The sequence below is a fragment of the Rhineura floridana genome, chromosome 5 (assembly GCF_030035675.1).
Source record: "Rhineura floridana isolate rRhiFlo1 chromosome 5, rRhiFlo1.hap2, whole genome shotgun sequence".
In the NCBI taxonomy this organism is placed as follows: Eukaryota; Metazoa; Chordata; class Lepidosauria; order Squamata; family Rhineuridae; genus Rhineura; species Rhineura floridana.
The window spans coordinates 143,594,551-143,617,219 of NC_084484.1; the positions used below are offsets into that span (position 1 = coordinate 143,594,551).

Sequence of the window (22,669 nt, forward strand, 5' to 3'; positions counted from 1 at the left end):
TTCATTAAGAAACAGGACGAAATCAAACTTTAGAGCAGTGGTTCTCAAACTTTTTTGGTTTGTGGCGCACTGTAAAACATAAAAATTTCTGGCGCACTTCGTGTACAAAATTAAAAATATATTAATATATTTTAAACTATAAATAAAAATAAACTATAGAAAACTATTACTTACCCTATACAAATGGGTTTCTTCTCATTTTTAAAATATACTTTCATAATATTTGAGGCACACCTAGCCACCTCTTAGGGCGCACCGTTTGAGAATCACTGCTTTAGAGGATCCATCCATGCCTCTTTTTAATCTGCGATCAAACCCCCTTGTGTTCATTAATTCACCAGTGTCCATATGATGTTCCCTGCTGTTTCGGACTTTCTCCTAGTTAAGTTTTCATTTCCCCTATCCTGCTATAAACCAATTATTTTTTTGGTCCCGATTATTAACCGCTCTAAACTCTATAGAGAGGACATTTCCCTCCACTTTTTTGTATTATGGGTGGATGACGGTAGATAACGCTCTCTTCACACCGCCTCCTCCTTTCTTACAGGTCATTCCTGCGTCCAGTACTGACCCATGGTACTTCCTCCTCCTGACTTCTGTAGCTGTATCCCATTTTTTTTTTAAAAAACTACTCTTTTGTGATCAAACATAAAATCAAATCTTTAATTAATCACGTTTCCACTTAAAAGCTATTTTGCGGTATTATGCAAACAAAGGATAATAGATTACATTGAAAACACAGCAAACCATCACAAGCTAGATAAGCTAGATAAGCTACTAGTCATGATGGCTATGCACTACTTCCAGTATCCAAGACAGTATGCATCAAAATACCAGTTGCAGGGGATCACAAGATTAAGAGTGCTCTTGCACTCATATCCTGCTTGCAGCATCTGGTCACTGGGGGGATAGTATGCTGGATGACATGGGCCAGCATGTCTCTTCTTATGTTCAGGATCAACTGTGGCAAACAATTCTTCGCTTTTTATCTGCAGTGCCCATTGTAGCTGCATGATACATCTCCCTGTCCAATCCAGTTCTTGTATGCGCTCTATTACTACTTGCGTATGGTCATTCTCCACTGATAATTCAACACAGACAAGCAAAGAAAACTTCTCAGTATGTTGCCTAGAAAAGCCTTTGGTTCTTATTTTCTCCGACATGTGTGAAACTCTCTTTGAAATGAGCGACAGCTACATCTACCTAGTGAATGGAGAACAGCACATTAAGGCCCCATACTCTTAAATGCAAGAAGGCAGCACAGTGCTACTTTTCTTTCATTAAAACAGGCATAGCCACAATCAGCTTCCATACAGTCCAGTCAGACTTTCCATCCTTTGTTATCAAAGAACAGGAAAAGAAGGATTGGACCAGCTCTCTGTAGAATTCTCTTCTTGGCATAAAGGTCTCAAAGCCTGCTCTGCAGTCCAGTAGGCAATTATAAGAAGGCCAAATGAATAACTTCAAAGGATGGTTGAAAAAGATATGCTAAATACACTCAATTTCGTTGTTTTTGTTTTTTACACTACAAGAAGAAAAACAGCCTGGAGAAAATCAGCACTCTCTTAAGAGAAGAAAGTACTGAACATTCTAACTCATCATTAAAAGACTGCAATCCCAAGCAAACTTACTTGTATGCAAATCCCAACAAATTGAATGGAACTTGTTTCCAATTAGGATTGTGCTGTAAAGTTTGAGAAATATACACATGCATAAAATGAAAAAGGACTGTCAAATTTCATGTTACACTGTTACTTGTGATGTCAAATGTCTGTTTCTACCTATCCCTTAGTGAACTGCTGTATGGTAAACTATCAGGTCCATATGATATTCCTGGGCTTTCCCTTTTATAAGATTATGGCCTTCTATCCAGCAAAGAAATGAAAAAGAGGCTATTCCACTGATATTCATGAAGTATCATGAGATTCTTGGTTCAACATTGCTGTAGAAGTTTAAGTTCCATTGTTATTGGTAGCTACTCTAGTTACATCAATGCAGACATATCCAGCCATCTCTCTATTCCATTATGTGACTAAACTCAATAGATCTCCGTTGCCACTCTGACCCTTCCTTGTTTAAGAAAGTGGAAGAAAAAGTGGAATTTGCAGATCTAACTGATCAAACAGAATCTAAGGAGAGTCAAGGTTATTTTTAATGGAAGCTATGACTAATTTTATTTATTTATTTATTACAGTTATATACCCCCCCCCAATAGCCAAAGCTCTCTGGGCAGTTTACAGCAATTTTCAGTTGATTATCGGCTTATTACAGTTATAAATTACCAAAATCTCCAGATATGAAGATAATGGGCAAGTTCCCCTTACAGTTTGAGATAATTTACCTTTTGCTAAACAGTTTAATACCAATATTAAAATTCCATCTTTTTCATTGATATGGGAATTGCAATACAGATATTCCCTATTTAAATAACACACAAGAGACAAACATGGCTTACTATGGAAGACCAAGGTTTAAAAGATACACTGATGCTGATTTGAAAGGAGCCGTCAGCTCCATTTGCGGGTGGTTTTATTTCTGGAAAGAAAGCCATAGAGGTTCCACATAGAAATGCAAAAATCTGCTAGCTTTGTAAGGAACAGCCATCTAAGCTGTTTCTTCTTCATCAAATCTGGCACAGAGAGGAATAAGCCATTGCTTCTGCGCAGGCTGCATGGCAGTATGCCCTTCACTCTCAACCCTCCTGATAATCAGTGAGGGAATTTCAATTTGCAATGAAAAATCTACCACTAAATTGATTAATTCTTTGTATTTATAAAAAGAGAAGTCTAATTCATATTTAGAAAAAAGAAGGAATTTGTAACACCACTATTTTTGGTTTTTAAGAAAATTGACCCTACTTTTCTTCCACTAAGGGAACTCAAATCTTTTGTACACCACCCAGAGAGCCACTCGCTATGGGCGGTTTAAAAATGAAACAAACAAATAAAAATGAAACAAACAAAGAAGAAATTTGCCTGCTCACATTATCTTCTTTACACAGCTAGTTTAAGTTTCCAGTCCTCACTTTTACTATTGCAAATGCTCTTTCCAAACTTCCTTTTAAATATACAATTCTCCAAAAAATAACTTTTTTTCTTATATGTTACCATTACTTTCAAACTTATCATTTTAATTAAAATTGGACTTTGAATAATTAACTTACTCTGGAGGATTAAAACTCACTTAAGTTATTAAAACTACCCTTCTGATGTTATTTTTCTCTCTTCTCCAAGACATTTGAAAATGTGCTGTATATATTTGTTTATTAAACTTAATGCCCTGATTTTTGTCTAAAATCCTCAGAGCAAACTTCAAAAGTTATATTGAAGTTACTACACTTGATCTTAGACAAAAGGCCTAAAAGTTATAACATGCCTGCATTTCAAGGTTGTATTAACTGACACCTATCATCAAACCTGCTGCCAATTAAAAAGAAAATTTCAACTTTGCATCTATATTTCCACAATTCCTATTCACATCCTAATGTATAAATAGGCTGTTGATCAGCTGGTAATAATTAAATATAATGCACAAATGGAAGAATGGGTGAAACATCTTACCTATTAGTAAAGAATTTTATTCTCTTTCCTTAAAAATTTGGGAACCTTTGCCATATTCAACCTGCTAATATTGAAGCTGGCTAAAAGTGTTTTAGGTATACATGGGACAAATCACATGCAGCCCTAGCTGAAGACCTGTTTGTTGATATGCTTTTTGGTCTCACTGGTTGAATGCAAGGAAATTTGGCCAAAAAAAAGGTACAGTATGGAGTTTAAAAAAGAACTAGTCTTCAAACTAATTGACAAAATTAAAAATTTACAAATCACTCAGGCCAGATGGCACTCACCAAAATGTTCTTACAGATCTCAAATGTGAAATTGCAAGACTATTCCAATAAAATATGTAACTTGTCACTAAAATCTGCCCTTTCGCAAGAATCTGGATAACAGCCAATGTAATACTATTGTTTTAAAAAATAATTGGTGCATGTTTTAGTAGAAAATTTGAAAGAAAAATGTAAAAACTGGGTCCATGAAACTACAGACCTTTCAACTGTAATTCTGTTCCATATAAACTAATGGTAACTATTATTAAAGGCATACTTTTTAAACAATCTGAAGAACAAGCCTTGCTGAGAAAGCATCAGTATGGCTTTGACAAAATCTTTTGTCACTAATTGTTTGGAGTTTGTCCAGTGTGTCAACAAGCACATAAACAGGGATGATCCAGAATATACCATATACCTGGATTTTATTTTATTTATTTATTTTACAAAGTCCCATATCAAACCATTCTTACAACCCCTCAATAATTATAAAAACAGGTTCTTTTATGGATTAGTAAGTTAACAAGTTAAAACTCTATAAAGACAAGAAAGGTCCAGTTTTATGCAGTATCTTCTTTCATCTTGAATTATCACCTTACAGAGCAATCCTATGGAGGTGCAGGAGAGGACAGTCCTGGAGGAGGAATGGTTACTTCCTAAATCATCTCAGGCTCATGCTGGGCAGGGCAGAAAGTGAGAGATGCAACATTTCTGTCAAACCTTTTTTTAAATCCCTCCCATTGATTCTAATGGGAGTGAAAACAACTATGCCATCTACAGAGCTGTTATATCTTTCTCCGTTGTCTGGGGCATGTTGAACAGATAGGAATGCTTTGGATCAAGAAGATCTAAGCCCAACCCGATCACCCTTATATACCACTATATATTCCCTACTACCAGAGCACTGGCAGCACAGGAGTGATTGCAGTGGAAAGCTCTGCCACCATCAGGGAGGACCTCCAACAGTAGACCTCATTCTCTGCAGTGAACATAGGATTGGACCCTTAAGGGCATACAATGCACCTTCTTCATGCTTAACGCAGCCAGGTAGAAAGGTGCAACTATTAGACTCTCAACACAAGAAACAAAATGTATCATTTTCTGTTATGCATATATATGGCAGGAAATTTGCGTGGCATAATTCAATAAATATTATTCCCAATTAATAAGTATGAAATTAAGGCAGAGAGCTGAAAGATGAACAAGTATTCCATTTCCACAAGAAAAAAAGTTGCTTTTCCTGACTCGCAGGCTCCAGCCAGCCAGTTCTCATTTCAGGACTCATGAGTGCTGCACCCCAAGCAGGCATCAACCAATTTTATGTGGTTGACTAGGACAGCCATAAACCATTTCAAATTGCACAATACATGCAGCTGGCTTTCCATGCCCACTAGAAGCTATTCTAGTGTAAAACTAACTTTCCCTTGTATGTTTTTGTGGTCCCAGCTCTACTCCAGAAGGGCCATCATCACAATGGTTGGACCTTACAAAACCTTATCCTTGCCTTATTTGTGTATTTAATAACAGTTTCCTCTTTTATGAAATGGAGGGCTGATTTCCATGTAAATTATTAAGGATTTGGGTGACAGATGAGCAAAAGGGATGTTTCTTTTCTTTTTTTACTTGCAAGGAAAGCTACCCAGAAAAAGCAACAGAAAAAAAAACATTAAATACAAATGAAACCTGTGGCAGTGAAAAACAAAATGTTTTAGTATAAGATTAGAAGAAAATTTAACAAATCTTTACATTCAGAGGAAGTTATTCTATGTTTTCTCTTACACACATTCTTAAATAATCAGTACAGTTTAGCAGAACATAATGTGAAAAATATACTCCAGACTTGTGAACTAGGCAGGAGCAGCTGCTTTCACAGCAGTGAAACATTTCAGGCCGAACTGTACTGGCTCATAGGACAAATGGCTTGAAGTCTGTATGGCGCAGAAAGAATCAGCGTATTTAGGAAATGTCAGTATCTTCTCTTTAAAAAAACACTTTCTGTCCAATTGGAGCAAGATTTGAAACCTTAACAATTTGGCAGCTATGGCATGGAATTTTTTTAATGAAATGTTGGAAGTTACGAAACAAGCTGCTTGGACCACATACAGTTCGTCTATGAGTCAGCACCAACTGGACTTCTGAAATGTTCTAACACTACTTATTGTCAGTTTTACACAGGAGCAGGTGCCAGGTTAAAGCACTCTGGTGCCAAATTCTTTATTTCCAGACAGAAAAAAGTAGCTGGCCAAACACACACCAAACTCTAATTGTGACCTCCAGAAACACCAAAGCAAAAGAGCTCATTTTCAATCGAGCATTTGTGTTGGGAAACCTGCCATAGGAGTAAAGACAATTCCAAACATCATTAGATTGGAAGATAGCATCTCTGTGATGTCAGACCTGCAAATGGGAAATGAGAAGCAATATTGCCCAAAAGAGATAATATTTTAGCAACCAACCTAAAGAATTGAGATCAAATCCTAAAGCATCCTTGCACAGTTAACTCTAGCTAGGAATTCTGTAGAAACGGGAAAGGCAGGAGGATGTCCATTTATGACTTCTGGAGTCCAACCCAAGTGACTGTCTCCAAAAGTAGAAAGCAAAATATTATCGAGCCCATAGGGCTATATGCAATAAGACACGGGGGTGGTGATGGTAGAGCCGCTGCTTATTGCTATTACTACAAAGTGCTAAAATGTCCCAGATAGCTAATCTACGGCAAGCAAAGTAACAGATCCACCAGAAAGAAAGAAATTCAAGGTTAGTGATAGAAGATCCTGCTGCAAGGGAACAAAATGCAGAACTCAAAACTACTGCTGGAAAAGAAGACTCACACTCCTATGTAGCCAGTAAGAAACTAGCCTATTGAACAAAGATAGTAATTACATTTGTTGCCCCACCCACTTTTACCCTCAATCTCATGTGGCCCTCGATCTCAAAACGATTCCCCACTCCTGTCTTAAAACCACCTGGGGCCAGGTGGGTACCTGAAGGGTCACCATCTCCCAAATGAGAATAGCAAATATCACCACCAGACAGAGAGCGCAGCTTTTCTATAGTTTCACCTTGTTCTATGGTAGTATCTCCTAAGGGTATCTGTCTAATGCTTTCTTTACTAACTTTTAATGCCCAGCAAACGCTGTCCAGTTCACCTTAGTTTCTGGTTGAATAAGTCTGTTTTTGTAGTAATTGGTTTGTATTGGTTGTATTTGCAAGTTTGTTGTGTAAACTGGTAATAACTGTTTTTATCTGCTGATTTTGCTTTATCTGCAGTCTTTTGGCTTGGTTTTATTATATTGGGTTTTTGGTTATTGCTGGTTGTTGGGTTTTTTTGAAAGCTGATTTGAACATCAGTTTTGGGTAGAAAGGTGGTATGGCAATTTTAGTAAATAAAAAAATAAAAAGTAATAAACAAAATATACACTGGTGAGGGTGAGTTTTCTCTCTTACTTTGTAATTGTCATATGAGCCAGCAGATTATTTTTAGGGAAATATATACATTTTTACGGCAATGACATTGTAAGGAATTTTTAATTCCACAAATTCTCACACCACAGCTGGAGTATCTCAGTATGTGCAAAAATCCTTGCTCCAAACGGGAACAAAATTTCATTTTTAAAATAAAAGCCTAAATGCAAATTATGTTTCAGTTGTGAGCAAAGTGTCCTTCTTTGTGAAAGGATCACAAATGTTATCTTTGTCATTTGAGGACTTTCAAGACATTGAATATTGAATCCTGCACCCAACCCTCTCTCCCCACATTAGCAAATGTGACTGAAAACAAGCAGCTCCGGAGACAAGGCAGCAACACAGCTGAGTAGGAAGGTCTTGGGTTCTTCTCTAAGATGTGTGCCTTGTCTGTGCATTGGTGTCTGGAAGGCTATCCCATCACATATACATGTTGCAGAATGCATGTTATGAAATAATGCCCAACTCCACACACGCCTCAAGGAGCAGGCCTTCATATGACAGTGAATTATGCATACATAACACATGCGTGTGCAATATACTACAAATATATAGCGTCCACAAGTGGCATCTTAGTGCATGTGAATGTGTCAGGACAGTGCAAGCATCTGAATTAAAAGCAAAGCATATTTGTTGGAATTTTTCTGGCTCTGTATTCTCCAATTGTGGTAGCCAACCAAGAAGGCAAAAGTTAAAAATTCTGGTTGGATCTGCTGCACTACCCTACGATATTTGCACATTTGGAAACTTAAAAAGTGCATAAGAAAGGCTAGTATCTGTCCATCTGCCTCCAAAAGATGACTTCACTTATCTTTGTTCCATGCTGCAGCAACTCAGAGTGTAACCAGTGATAGATGTGAACCTATCAAATTGTTTTTATTTGACTGTACTAGCCACAGATGGGAAATTTGCTGTCTAAAATGACTGAACTATAGCTCAATGTTCAGGCATAAAATAAAGAAATGAACAGCAACTACTTGTGTAATCACAATTCAGTCTACACAAGCATTACTATAATGACACTTTAGAATTTCTGTCAAGACTTGCAGTGCAATTCTACGGATGTTACTGAGAATCCCATTAAGTTCAATGGGATTTACTCCAAGCAAATGCCAGTCTTACTAGAATTGTAGTAACAACATTGAAAACATGTGAAGTGAGGAAGCAATTATCTTCACTGCCTCACACACATACCCTGAAAATTATATAGAGCTGAAGAAGGAAATTGAAACAGTGATGCTTTCCCACCCTCCACCCTGACTTCCTTTTTCAATGCTCAAACTGGAACTTGAGAAAAGTGAGAGAAGAGTAGGGAAGAAAGTAGTAGGGGCCTACAGGAGTCAGGAGAAAGCAAGAGAGAGAGAGCGCAAATACACACAATGGGACCAGTACAACAGATTCTCTTAAAACTGAATAGTTTTTTCACATGTCCCCCACAACTACCATCAAATAACAGATGATACCTGCTATGGCCAAAAAAAATGGATCTTGTAGAAATTTTGAGGATCCATAAAGATCCATGTCCATCAAACTCACCATGAAATTTTAAGTCACCTCTGTGTCCACATATATGTTCTATGATTTGTTGGTGGTTTTGTTGTCGTCTTGTGCAAAAATCCTACAATTCCATGAGAATCTATGCTTTGGATCTATGTTTTTGTGGTGGGGGCTAGCAACAGATCTAAGAGTTTTACTGTGCAGACGATAAGGTTTAATTTGATTGTGTTTTTTGTTGGAGATGGAGGAACACTGCAAAATAAAGCAAATTCAAGAGGCTTTTTAAATAATCAATTGGATCCTACTTTAACCTAGACCGTGTGTGCACACATGCTATCTCTCGCTCTCTGCTGGGGGGAGCTGGTCCAGGGAGGGAGAGAAGCAACCAGAGAGGGTACTGCCCATGGCACTCTCTCAAAGACAATTGGGACCATAAAGATTGGCAGCACCAATCCAATGTTGTAAACCACCCAGAGAGCTTCGGCTATGGGGCAGTATATAAATGCAATAATAATAATAATAATAATAATAATAGCAGCAGCAGCAGGTCTTGGGTCTGAAAAGGACTAGCCAGTGTGGTGTAATGATTGGGCTATGACCTGGGAGACCTGGGTTTGAGTCACCACTCAGCCATGAAGCTCACTGGGTGACTGTGGGCTAGTCACTATCTCTCAGCCTAACCTACCTCACAGGGCTGTTGTGAGGATAAAATGGGAAGGGCAGAACCATGCCCACCACCTTTGCTCATTTTTTAGTAAAATAAAATGATATATTTTATGCATTTGAACTGAAACCCATGCTTTTTAACATCTACATGCAGCCTCTGGGTGCGGTCATCAGGAGTTTTGGAGTGCGTTGCCATCAGTACGCTGATGACACGCAACTCTACTTCTCCTTTTCACCTTCTTCAGGTGAGGCTGTTGATGTGCTGAACCGTTGCCTGACCGCAATAATGGACTGGATGAGAGCTAATAAACTGAAACTCAATCCAGACAAGACTGAGACACTGTTGGTGAGCTCTCTCTCTGCCCAGATGGTGGATGCTCATCCTGTTCTAGATGGGGTTACACTCCCCTTGAAGGAACAGGTTCGGAGTTTGGGTGTCCTTTTTGATCCTTCCTTGTCGCTAGAGGCTCAAGTGGCCTCGGTGGCACGGAACGCGTTTTACCATCTTCGCTTAGTAGCCCAACTACGCCCCTATCTGGACAGTGACGATCTCGCCTCAGTTGTTCACGCTCTGGTAACTTCTAGATTGGATTACTGTAATGCGCTCTACGTAGGGCTGCCCTTGAAGACAGTTCGGAAACTTCAGCTAGTGCAAAATGCGGCAGCCAGGTTGCTGACGAGGATCAATCGGTCCGCGCATATAACACCTGTCCTGGCCCGCTTGCACTGGCTACCTATTTGTTTCCGAGCCAGATTCAAGGTGTTGGTTTTGACCTATAAAGCCTTACACGGTGTGGGACCGCAATACCTTGTGGAACGCCTCTCCCGCTATGAACCTACCCGTCCACTTCGTTCAGTATCTAAGGCCCTCCTCCGGGTACCAAATCATCAAGATGCCCGGAGGATTATTACTAGATCCAGGGCCTTTTCTGTAGTGGCCCCCGAATTGTGGAACAGCTTACCAGAGGAGATACGCCTGGCGCCTACGGTACTTTCTTTCAGGCGCCAGGTTAAGACCTGGCTATGCTCCCAGGCATTTTAATGTTTAATGTTTCATGTTTCATGTTTAATGTTCTAGTTTTAAAATCTTGCTTCTATTTGTTACTGATTTTATTGTAATATTGTATTTTAACCTGTACACCGCCCAGAGAGCTATTAGCTACGGGCGGTTTATAAATTAAATGAAATACAAAAAATAAATAATAAATATTTTTTTGAGTGGGCATGAATTATTAATAATTTTTTTTATCACATTGTAACTATGAATATGAATGATAACTGAAGAAGGGAAATCATGAGACGCCTTGGCTCCTGCAGATACTTGCAGTCCACAATAATAGATTTTAAATGCCACTTCTTAATTTCTGGTGGTACTGTGACTAAGCTTGGTTTCACCAGAGGTACCTTAGCTTTAGTACTAGTGTATACAAGGGTCAACCATTTGTAACCCTTTGTCTGCCAAGTGTCTCTTAAGCCTGTATAACTCTAGTGCTCTTCAGGTATTCAAGAAGCACATACAGGCATCAACTGTGGAGGAACCTTGTGGCTGCATGTACCAGACCTGTCCCAAAAACCCCATCTCCCAACCAGCTCCACCTCTGACCTTTGCATGTTAAGGCTGAAAAAGAATTCTTAACACTTTCAGCTGAACACACTTAGGGCTCATCCAGACCATATTAAAAACCCACATTTTCCTTATTGGAATTGCCCACTGGTAGTCCAAAGCTGATTGCTTTGCACTTTCTTTGTATATGAATCAAACTTTTTTCTCACCCATACTTGAAGGTGTGCCCCTTTTTGTTTACAAACTCTCCTTCCCTCCTTCTCATTATGTAGTGCTGATGACTGGCTCAGATCAGAAGGGACGGGGTGAGAAAGCCAATGGGAACCCAACAGAAGCGGGAGGCATGGAAGGAGACTAAACTGGAGCTTGAAGCAACCAGCATCCCTCAGCAACCGTTTGCAATAACTGTTTCTCTCCTTTTCAGTGTATAGATAGTATTGGAAACTCCAGATCAAGGGAGGTGAAAGTGTGGGAAGGCAGTGATTGAAGAATAATGTCATACAGATGAGGGTGAATTAATGCAGGCAAAAGGGGCTAACATTACAGATTATACAGGTGTATGGATGAGCCCTTAGAATCCTCCCTGCAATTGGGAACCCTACACAATCAGGGTTCTCAATCATAGGGACAATTCTAAATATGTTTAGCCAAATATGGGAAGAATCCCCCTTTAGACCTTCCCACTAAACGTCAGAAAGTCAGGGATGGAGCCAACAGAGACAGAAACATTGAAGGTGGGTGCACACAGTCCCTCCAGAGTTTATGCCAACACACATTTGCTGAATATCTGAAGAGGGTTTCTGTCTTGTTCCAGATCTAGATAAAATGCTCAATCAACACTTTTTTATTGCTAATAAAAAAATCAAAACAAGTGGAAAAAATTAAGTAATTGCACATATTGGTGGTATATATACATACAACATATATGACTAGATACCCCCATTTGATCATATAAGCAGTACCACTGGTTGCAGTACCTCTAGTAGAATCTGCACTTAATACTTAAGGCTAAGCATCCATGCTGCGAATTTGTGATGTCGCTGTTCCTGCTAGAGTGGGATTAACAGGTGCACAAAAACATAAATGGTGTAGTAGAGGACAACCCCACACCAAAACCACTCCTGACTGAATCTTCCCACTTAGTCACAAGTTATGCTTGGTGTTGCTGGCACTGCAGATGAATGTAGACTGGCTTGGGAAATCTGCTCTGAATGCTGAATCCAACGTGTATCGGAACAAATCTGTATATGATCACCAGTGCAAACAGTGCTTAGATTCTCCCATATTTATCAACTCTAAGCTTTTCCATTCAAATCCTGCCTCCTCCCTAAGTCACCTGCACCTTATCAGACACCAATACGCCATTATCTGTTGTTTTTTACATAGTGATCCCTATACTGTCTCTTATGAACCAAAGCAAATGAAATAAGTGTGGGAACTTTCCTCAAAGCTTTCCATCCTATCTCAATAGCACATTAATAATTCCACCCAGCAAAGTTTCTCAAAGGACTACACCTAGAGGGTTTTAAAAAAACTGGAGGAAAATGCAACGTCAGTAATCAATTAGTTTTAGGGGTTAAAAATAAACCTGGATATAATAATATGCAAGGATATGTATTCTGCGCTCCTTGCTCCAGTCATATCATACTAATCACCTTAGGGCGCAAATCTGCCCTGAAACCAAATGTAATATGTTGAAGTAATTCCCTCCTAGACAGGCAATCCTCTGCATGGTTTATTCAGAATTAAGCCCCACTAGATGCAACAGGACTTACTCCCATGTAAGCGGACAAAGGCTAAGCATCCACGCTGCAAATTTGTGATGTAGATATTCCTACTAAAGTGGGATTAATGGGTGCACAAAAACATAAATGGTGTAGCAGAGGACAACCCCACACCAAAATCACTTCAAAACCACAGAAACAAACAAACAAAAAATGACTGGAATACAAAGGTGCATCAGGACTGTGGTTATTTGAACTACACTATCAGGAATAACAGAGACACAATGCAGTCAGACAATGTTAGATATTAAAGTAAACTCAACCATTGAATGCCAGATGTTCACATTTCAGTGAACCAGAAGATGTTCCTATTAATATAGTGGCTCAATTCAGACACATCTCAAATTCCAAATCATAAAAAACTTGCTTGCTCCTCCTCCTACACTTAAATTAACCCATTCTTCCACGGTTTTCTTTAACCATAGTTTAGTGTTATGTTAACACTGGGGCTAACTACAATAGAGAGAAGCTAACCACGGTTGCCTTGAAACCATGATTTTAAACCATGATTTGGGGAAATCCTAGTAAGTTCTAATGATGCAACACTAACACTGTGGTTGCAGCAAACAATAGTAGGAAGGAAAATTTTCTACACAAATAGGATGAGAGGAAAGGAAGAAGGAACATATTCATGATCTCTCTAAACTGTGGTCTGGAGATTGGAAACATCTGAATTGGGCATAATCAACTGCACTGCATATAATTGTGCTCCTTATAGTTCAGAGGACTTCATATCAATTAATTTTTTAACATTCAAATTAGATCGCTGCAGCGTGATTCTGAATAGGGCGTTCCATACTGGGAAGTGGGAACTGATTTCATAATATTCGCATTGACTCATGTGACAGTAAAATCTTACTAAATCAGAACCTTTTTTGGTATTAAGAATGACCATTTAACAGTCTATGATATGCAGATCAGGTACAGTAGAGATAACAGCAGCAAAAGCTTCTTCCCTATGAAAAACTGGGAATATCGATTACTATTAAGGGAGAGAGAGCGGACTCAAAGCACAGAGAGAGAGAGAGAAGCCATAAAACAGACCTCCCTCCATTCTCATTTAAACAATGCTATACAATTAGGAGATGGTCATTGTTCTTTTTTATGTGTTAATTTGTACACAACAATGGATGTAATAAAGTCATGCTACTTGATTTCAGTAGCATATGGATTTGTACCCAATTTCTTCTGAAGTTACCCACATCTTTACTACACCCTCAAAAAGCTCCAAGTTACATACCCTTCTTCCTGTGACTAATGAAAACTGGATATGCCCATTCCTTTCACTATCACATCTACCCATTTCACAATATTCTGAGCCCCTACTACCCCTCTTAGAATCCTGGCAAAAACGAACACTTCAATTAATTAGTTTGAGAGACTGAAACACGGTTACAATGAGGAACCAAGGATCAGGCCCTAGTGGTACAGAGGGTCCTTTTAAAAAGCAACAAGAATTAATTTTAAGCAGAAATTTTCAGAATATCTAAAAACAAACAAGAATATCCAGGACACAATGCAATTAAGTTGAATTGGTCCCAAGCCTGAGAAGAAACAAACTCTTGCTTCGGTATGAAATTAGTAAACACAGCATAAAACCCCCAAGATTTGACTTATACTACAGTAACATTGTTCTCAAATAAAGCTTTAGCCTACTAGAGGTGAGAGAGTATTTAAATAATAATAATGTATTGGTTGGTTGTTAACTTTTGTGTTTACTTGAGCTGGACAAGCATTCTATATGAAGCCAGTTTCACTTTTGTTTACTTGTAGTTTCCCTGCTGCTGCAGGAGCTGCACTGCCAACTCTGTGCTGAGAGAAGTTGCTGTTAAAAAGAGAAGCGTTTCCAATTTTAAAAAATCATTAAAAAGCGTTTAATTTTTTAAAAATAAATGTAAATAACTTAGCATAAACTTGAACTGTTTGTTTCTTGAAGCTCCTCACAACCATAACTATCTCTGCAGTGTTGCCGTAGAAAAGTCCTATAAAATTACATGAAACTGATTAGGACGGGCCATTTTTTCATCTTTTTCTGTGCAGAATGTTGCTTGAAACAGCTCTCCTTGAAAATTAACAATGCTTTATAGAACACAGAGATGTATCGGTTATTTTAAAGTGACTTAAAACTGATAGAACTGTACATTAAAGGGGCATTAAGATTCTTATTTTTATTACTATTTTGAATGCTACATACATATTCACCTATGTTGCTCTTGCACAGAAGGCATCAATTTATAATAAATCAGATGGGCAGATCAGAAAATTGCCACAAATCACTTCATTATGTAAAAAAGACTGAATGACTTTGTCTCTTTAATAAAGGCTTTAGCCAAGTCCATTGATGTCAATGAACTTTGGGTCGGGACCCAAAGCCAAATTCCGCTGAAAATAGCTCCCCAAACAAACTTTGGTTTAGTCGACATTTTGTTACCAAATCTGCCTGCTTGGTAGCTCCACATTCTGGTCCCATTAACAAGTAGACACTGACTAAACTCTCAAGAGAGTTAAAGAACAACACACATATACGAGCTGGTCCAAATTGTTTTAGCTACAGGGCATGGCAAAGCATGAAATAACTACTTCGGAGCACTTCTTCATGTGGGTGTGTTAGATAACAGTCTGCTCCAATGCTAAAATAAAGCGTACTGTGACAAACCAATCCTGCTGTAGGATGTTCTACTGTTAAATGGAAAGGGGCTTCAAAGACTGCAAGGTGCATAATATACTATGCTCAGCAAGGTTGGCTAACATTCATTATTGCTCACACCTTGACTTTTTAACTGAAGTTTACTTTTTATGGCTCAATACAAGTTGCGATCAAACTTTTTTCTGTTGCTTAAGAGAGATTTTGCAAGAAAATAATTTGTATAGAAAATTAAATATTTTCAAGGGCAATTTTTTTTAAAAAACCATTCTTTTGACTGAGAAAGGAGCAAGATTATTTCACATGCAAATCTACTCCTTGCAATGTGATATTCTGCTCGCCTCAGGCTTTCATAAAATTAAGCAATATATTTTAATCTTTTTTAAAAGGAGATGTCCAACAGCTGGCAATACATCTTCTCCCCCACAAATTCAGTAAATCTCACAATGAAATAAAATGGAAAGCGTGCAATAATCCCCACAAATAAAGGAGTCATCCTACAAGAGATTATATACATATTCTGGTTCAAAAGCAAGCATCAGGTGTCTGAAAACACATACACTTCACATGGGGTGAATGGCAGCTAAACACTGCAGCTGAATCTCGCCAAGTGTGTTCACCAACTTGCTCTCCCTCTGAAGCACTTAATAATTTTGCACACAGCTCTTCTCACTTTCCTACCTCCTAGCTAGACCAAAGTTTCAGGTTTGCAATTCCTATCAGGAGAACTCCACACACCTTTAAGATGACAGATTTGTATGCCTAGTTCAAATATATTTAAACAGAAGTATATATGCAGATTGAAAAGCAATTGTTGGTATGCTTGACTTAAATGGTAAGTAAGGAAAGAAAAAAGGCAAATGAATTACTACTATATGAAGTAACATAATCTGGGGATAGCAGGGGGAAGTCATACTGAAGAAAACTGTACTTAAAAGTCCATCTTAAAACACTTATTTTGAAGCAAACCAAATTGCTTTCAACTGAACTTTCTTCCAAATACGCTTAGGATCAAAGTATTAGGGGCTGGAAACAATGCAATACAGCAAGAGGGATTTCCATTTGCCAAGTCTGCTGGATCATTTGTTGCAGTAGTTTAAATTAACATGGCTTGTCCAGCAAGAAAAACCCTCTGTTGAGATGGGAAGCTTGTACATTAAAAAAACAAAAACAAAAGAATAACTTAGTATGTTGCTTTTAAGTGGATAACACTGATAACATCAAAAACTTTTATCATCTGGAAAGTATGAATTAAAAAAATGATGTGAGCAATCTCTTCTAAGGTGCTACATAGGTTAGACAAGTAACTGTAAGGCCTCCTTTGTTTTTCTTTCAAGAAAGGCATAATGCAATTTAAAATAAGGTCTGTCTCTTGTTATTTAATACTCTTGTTTTTAAATAGATTGTGATTGTTGAAAGATCTCCACTGATTAGCATCCATTTTCTATAGCACAGTAATTACTCATGGGTTCTCCAGAAAATTTCACCTACCTCCTTTCCACCTTCTCTCACTCTCTTTTTTATACAGCCAGAAGAATAGCAGTTTTAGTCTGTGGGAACCCTGACATGAGCAGGTTTACAAATCCTTCTAAATGGATCAGCTTTAGAACCAACTGACGGGGGGGGGGAGAGAAACTGGCTAGAAAAGCTCCTCAAACCATTTAAAATGGACTACAGCACATCACAGTCCCTTCCTTGGCAAAACAAAAATAATCTCACAAACATTTCCAATGCTTGAAATAATATACAGCTCAAAAGAGAAATGATATAAATGGTTTTTTTAAAAGCACCCTTTCTCAAGGCATTTGGGTATATTGCAAAAGATCATCTCCCAGCAGCAATCCAGAGAATGCTTCAAGAGAAAGTGGGCTGGGAAGAGTTTTGTGTATATAGGGGGGAGGGGGTCGGAAGAAATCAGGGATACTAACTCCTTTTTAGAAAGTTTGAATTCTTATTCCTCGTGAGAAGCCCTTACAGTATAATAATAAGCAAAAGGAAAGCTACAATCTCTCTTTTCTCCCTCTATGACACACTAGGCAGCAAAAATATTTTTTAGAATTTGGGAGGGCAGGGAACAGACATGTAGAATATTGCATTCAAGAACATCCATTCCCAAAGTATGATATGTGTGTGTATATATATATATATATATACATATTTATATATGTGTATATATATATATATATACACACACACACACACACACACACACACACACATATATATATATATATATATATATATATATATATACACACACACACACACACACACACACATATATATATATATATATATTTAAATCCCTTTTAGAATAGCACAGCCTGCTTTCCAGGTTGTAATTTGTTTTCATATATGGTAAATATGGACTTTAAACTCACAACAGATACCAAACAAAGAACAGTAACTGTGATCTCTGGTCACCCGCATTACAGTTAAAACTCACTGGCAAACACTAACACACACACACAGACATTGAGCAGTAAACAAGGAGAACATGATATATGGACAGACAGATGGAACATAAACAGAAAAGAAAAAAGCAGAGACCCACTAACATACGGAGGGGGTTGTTTTAAAGGAGTGAGATATTGATTTACTTGGAACTAGTGTTGGAAAAACAAACATATTTGTTTCCTTCACTGATTTAAAATAAAAAGTAATTAAAGTGAATTATTATAAAGGAGCATATCCTTAAATAAGTGGAAAGGGGGGATGCACTGATGGAAGAGGAGGCCTGTAGATGTTCCAAAATTTAAGCTCTCACACATAGGTCTCACAAACTTGCATCCCTAAAATAAAACAGCAAGAGATGAAATAAGAGAGAAGTGTCAAGGATGGGGGGTTCTGGGGAAAGGAAAGCAACATTTTCTGTCTTTTTTTTTTTTTTATAAAAGTTGACTGGCCTACCTTGCTCCCCAGTCCTCAGTTTGTCTCCTCATAGTCGCTGTCTCTCTGGAAGTGCAGTGTGAATGGTAATGACTGCCTCCCTCCCTAATGAGTCCATTTTCCTGCTCTTGATGTTGTGTATATACACACACTGCAACCTACCTTACAAACCACAGAGACGCGAAAGGGAGAGAGCGAGAGAGAGCAAGAGAGAGAGACAGAGCAAGCGAGAGTGTGAGAGACAGAGAGAGAGAGAGACAGAGAGAGGCACGCACAGACAAAGCCCTCCTACCAGACAGCAGACAACCCTCCTTTCCCTATCTAGCAAAATACAACTCGGCTAATGCAGCAACAGGTTCAACGCTGCCAGACTGCGACCGTGTAATAGAAAGGGTATATATAGTGGAGATCAGGATTTCTGGCACACAAACCGTTTCATGTCAGCTGGCCCCACCTTCCTTATTTATGTTACAGGATGTTGGAATGCATTGTTCCAGGCAGTCCATGTAATTATCATAAATACATTTTTCGTGCATATTAGCAGGAAGGACTGAAATGCATCAGCCACTCTGCTTTGTAACCCGATAGCTTTAACACATGCATAGAAGGTGTAAACATATCTCTTTTGACAGGCAAACCACACAAAGCCCTTAGATGATTGGGCATGAGATCTTTTTAAGAAAGCAACTCCTGAAGATAGATTTCCCCAGACAATAGTGGAGCAAGGAAAACTGATCTCGCGGAGGAGGAAGGCTCGCAGAAGAGGTTGCCAGTAAACAAATTAAGAGAGGGCCATTTTCCCAGCATTCCCTTCCCCCAAATAAATATTAGGGATCTTCTCTCCACAACAGCTATAATAATGTCTTCTACTTATGCCTGAACAGGTGCAAGATGTTCCATAGTACATATAGTACATACTGTAACAAGAACGGAAATAAACTCTTTTTTAAAAAACTGTAAACAGGACATGGTTATTTAAAGTAGTATAAGGTCTCAGATGCAGCACTTTCAGCTGCCCTCAATCTGATATATGAAGAGAATAACCACCCCTGCAATTGTTTTAATAGCAAAAAATAACATTTTAAAACATGCCACATCCAAAGTACACATATATGTTTATTTATCAGCAGATACAAGGCCGGCAAACTTGAATTTTTATCTGACAAACTTTCAGTGAATTTCTGTGTTCCCATTTCTGAGCTACAGAAGCAAAAAACAAAAACAAATAAGCATTTTCCATGTGGTAAGAACTAGAACTGACATACTATTGGTGAGCTTGTAAAAAAACACAAGCAGCTAGGCTACTTCCCAAAAAGTTAGGGAGGCCCATCCTCAGCTGCTAGTCTGCAGAAAAATAAGTCAGGACCAAAATATTCTGATTATACATGCCTCCTCCAATTTGACGGAAGATCTGCCTTGTAGAACACACTGGACACTCTCAACTTCATTGTAAGTACAGTATTCTAATATCAGGAAGTTAAAAAGCACCTGTAGTCACAGAGACTCACTGAAAAGTACACATACAGGATCACTTCTAGAGGGGGAAACATTTTTAGTGGCTTCCCCAAATGTGTATTTGTCTCATTACAACAGGCTAGGCAACTTCCAAAGGTACATCTTACCCATGCTGAATGTAGTTACACATAGGAAGCTCCCTTATACCAAGTCAGACCATTGGCCCATCGAGCTCAGCACTGTCTGCACTGACTGGCAGCAGCCTTCTAGGATTTCAAACAAGGAGTCTTTTCCAGCTCAACCTGAAGATGCAGCGGATTAAAACTGGCACCTTCTACATGCAAAGCAGATGGTCTACCATTGAGCTATTGCCCTTCCGACAGTCAGCATGCTGAATAAAAGGTTGATGGGTTTCTTCTCCCGTAAAATTTCTCCTACAAGTGAACATTTATTGGTAGAGAAAGACTAGGCTGTGGCATTCTTAATATCTTTCTATTTTACCTATTTTGGATGAGAAACAAAGAGCTACTTCAGCTACAGAAGGGTACCAGCAACCTACTCCAGTACTGACAATTTTAACAGCAACGTGGCTTACAATACATCTCCATCTATATATGTCCAGTACAGGGATTCAGTGTCATGGCACATCCAAGTCTGACACACAAGACGACACTCAAAATAGATACAGCTGTAAATCCTTCCCATGTTACGGTTTTTGTTATGGGAGTGAATTGCAAGTGCATTCTTATGAACAAATGTTATAATTTTGGAGCCACCTTGTACCAAACCAGAGGGATCCATCTATCTTAGTACTGTTCACTCTGACTGGCAACAACTCACCAAGGTACCCGGCACAGTTAGATGAGCCCTGCCACTGATGGTCCTTTAAATGGAGATGCTGGGGATTGGACCTGGGATCTTATATATATAAAGCATCCGCATTCTGAGGCAGCTATGGTTCCTAACTTGCTACACTGCTACAAACAGTCCTGAAGAACAGAGCTGCAGCAACTTGCCCAAGGGCTAACAGCATATAGCCAACACTGACCTTCAGAGTGTAACTTACGCATCACATAGTCTTCTCCTGTTTACACCTGTCCCTATCCTTCCATTGTTGTTTTCCTTCTGTCTATGTCCTTTGAAGTAGGAACCTGTCCTCTCATTATTTACATACATAAATAGTACATACATTCAATAAGGCCCATTCACTTCATTGTGGCTTAATTGCCTTAAGAATTGGGCTACAAATCTTCAGTCCAATTTCTAGCAATTTAACTAGAGAATTGATGCAGCTTACTAGTAATGTTGTTACCAACTTTCATATTTCCTGGCTGGGAAAAACAAATCTTGGTGACTTACAATACTCACCTCAAATACAAAGGAGGCATTACAGCTTCCAAAGTTCTTATTTAATTGAAGATGGAGAAGACCTCAGTCATCTCTCCCACCCACTTTCCTTGCTGTTGTGGTGATGAAATGTAGGAGAAAAGGAAGGTTTCTTTTACCTCTCTCCATTCTGACATGCTGCTATGGCTGTGAGCCAGGCACTAGGAGCATTGGGACATGTTTCCCCAGCTCTGATAGATCAAGAGCACTGGGGGAATGTTCCTGATGTCTGGCTTGCAGCCATAACAGCAATACCAGATGCCAGAGAGGAGACCTCCACTTCTAAGCCGTTACTTGATACATGAGCAGCTAGTCAAAAAGGTAGGAAGGGCAACTGGAGGTTCATTGGTGTTGGAAGGAGGTTGGGAGGGAGGGAGGGATCAGATCCTCTTGCACTCCTAATGACATAATCGGGGCAGCACACAGTCCAATTCAGAGCAGAACAAACCAGACTATTTATTAATTTTATTTCCAGCTTGGGGGAAAAATAGTTTAGTTATTCCAAGTCCAGTTCTGTGCCTGACTGAGGGAGTTTGCCCATCACAACTTACAGCTTTAAGAAAGAACAACTGCAGTTTCGAAGTATTGTCTGAAAGCACCTTCCTGAAGCGAAGCAGATCTAGATCTGGTCAGTGCCCAGATGAATGATCATCTGGGAACCACATGCATGCTGTCTAGAATTCCATAATGGGAGAAAGGCGGAATATAAATTTAACAAAAATTAACATTGGAAGCACAAGTGGCCTTAGTATAAGGCAGCCTCCAGTGTTTTCCATAATGCAGGGACGGGGAACCTTTGGCCCTCCAGATGTTGAACTACAACCCTAGTCAACCACTGCAAGCATAGCCAATGGCAAGGGATCATGGGAACTGTTGTTCAGCAACATCTGGAGGGCGAAAGGTTGCCCACACCATCTATAATGTAACACTCCTATCACCATACTAAATAATTCTCAAGTCTAATAAATACCTGTATTCTTTTTGGCACCTGCTTAAAACTTTTTTGTGTAAGCAAGCCTATCCAGACACATAGGTGTTTTAATCTTTTTAGTCTATTGCTGTTTTAGCTGTTTTAAAATATTTGTAATTACTTGTTTATATTTATAATGTTAATGTTTTCTGCAAACCACTTAGAGGTTTTTCTACAATTAAGTAATATATAATTTTTCTTAAAATAAAATAAATAAGTCAGTATAGGAAACCTTGGTTTTATTGAAGCCAATACGAGTCCTGGTGGATCAGACCAAAGGCCTATCTAGTCCAACATCCTGTTTCCCTAAATAGCCTGGTGCCTCTGGGAAGCCCACAAGCAGGACATCAAAGTAATAAACTCTTCTGTTGTTTCTTTCTAGCCATGGTATATGTCTGCATACTGCTTCTGAAACCGGAAGCCTGCATATAGCAATGACGACTAGCATCATTGATAGAGGTATTCTTCAATAATTTGTCCGAACTTTTTTTCAAGCCATAAGCTACTGGCTATCGCTACATCT

The 22,669-nt window shown here is 38.8% G+C and overlaps 1 protein-coding gene across 17 annotated transcripts in view; it reads right to left on the minus strand.

Moving 5' to 3' along the window:
• ZBTB20 (zinc finger and BTB domain containing 20) overlaps window positions 1–18,641 on the minus strand; it is a 798,165-nt gene extending 779,524 nt beyond the window's left edge. For 16 of the 17 annotated variants that reach the window (XR_009762877.1, XM_061628379.1, XM_061628375.1 and 13 more), the window contains exon 1: window positions 18,357–18,641. The gene's annotated coding sequence lies outside the window, so the exon portion shown is untranslated. Of the gene's footprint in view, window positions 1–14,705; window positions 14,787–18,356 lie in introns of those variants that run through there. The other variant, XM_061628376.1, reaches the window with a different exon arrangement.
• Between the last annotated feature and the right edge of the window lie 4,028 nt (window positions 18,642–22,669).